Here is a 1689-nt window from a genome sequence, read left to right as displayed (position 1 = left end):
AAAGTCTCTATTGTATGTGTACTCCTCCTTTCCCCTATTGACCACCGAGTTTCCCGTTTGAATTGAGTCATTTTCTTTCCTTATTTTATTTTCAATCTCCACCACTTTTGCCTTAATTAGGTATTTTCACTTTAATCAAGAGCTTACCTCACTTCATAGATTGCTGAGGAGAAAATAAGGGACCAAATGCATGGGATTTAGTTCATTACTGCCCTATTTTGCTAATATCTTCGTAAAAGCTCATTTTTTTTATATAAGTGTATTTGAAAAATAGTTCTTTTTTAATTACTATATAACGAAATAATGAAATAATTATAATGATTATTAATTACAACCACATAGTTCAATTTTCAACTAAAAATGGAAAATTTTTAGGTAACAAAAAGAAAAACTAATTTTCAACAAAATTGTTAAATTTCCACCTATAGAAATAAATGTTTAACTAAAAGAAATAAATTTCTAATAAAAATGGATAAGTTAAAATTTCAGATGATGAATGAAATTTTTAACAAATTAGTACAAATAGAATTTTTAACAAAAAATGGACAAGTTAAATTTTTAGTATAAAAATAAATGATTTTTAACCAAAAAAAAACAACAAATTTTCCACTTGAAAAATTAATTTGCAGAAGTTCCGCAGAAGTTCGAAAATTTTTAATTCGCGCCAAAAGGCGTTCCGTTCATTTCCAAAGTTGTCAAACACATTAGTGTTGGGTCGTTACCTGCAATTATCGGTAACGGTAGAAATTTCCGGTAAAGCAGAAGAAATTCCCCGGTAACAAATGCTAACGATATTTTTTTGCATTTCAAGACTAAATTTGAATTAAGCAAACTTACATTTTTTCTTAAAGTTAGATTTTTGGAGCAGGTAAAATGATATTTTGTAAGATTGAGTTACTTCTTATTTCAGAATGAAAAAATGGTTTATATTTATAACATGGCATTAGCTAAACTGTAGAAGCAAGCCGTAATTTCCTTTGACTTTCGAAAATGCTTCTTAAACTTGACAGATGTTAAGAAACTCATATAACACTAAATTCACAAATATTTTTTAAAAAATGCAACATTTCAGAAGAAATTTGTCAAGGCCTATAAGGAAATTTAGGAACATTTTTTAAAAAGTTTTTATAAGGAAATTTCTTTTCAGAATTTTTACTTATTTAACCAGAAAAAAATAGTAAGGACATATTCAACCACAATTCTGGTTGATTTAACCAGTTTTTTTAGTTTATTTAAATAAAACTTAACTGTATCTACAGATTCACTTTTCTACTATTTTCCAAAGAATTATAACTTAAATAAAAAATAAACTTTTTAATTCAAATTCGTTATTACTATTTTATATTAACCTATTTGCTACATTTTGGGCCTAATTTTTATTTCAAAAAGTCTTTAGAGTTTTCGAATTCCTTCCGAACATTTTGTACTCAATTAAAATCATTTTTTCATTTACTAATAAAGTAAAATTAGATTATTACCGTTTTGGATTGCAAATGCATTATAATTTGGCGCGATCGAATATATGGTTGCCTGTCGCGCGTCTACAAGTATGTGGAGGAATAAATCGGTACATATCGCGCATCAACAAGGGTTGCGGATAGAGGGTCCCTGTACCAAGGGTTTCTGCTGAATATGGTTACAAAAATAAATAGGCAGTCGCGGACAATTGTCCAGGGGTGGTCCCGAAGG

Source organism: Belonocnema kinseyi, chromosome 5, assembly GCF_010883055.1.
Source record: "Belonocnema kinseyi isolate 2016_QV_RU_SX_M_011 chromosome 5, B_treatae_v1, whole genome shotgun sequence".
In the NCBI taxonomy this organism is placed as follows: domain Eukaryota; kingdom Metazoa; phylum Arthropoda; class Insecta; order Hymenoptera; family Cynipidae; genus Belonocnema; species Belonocnema kinseyi.
Note: the sequence above shows the minus strand (reverse complement) of the source record.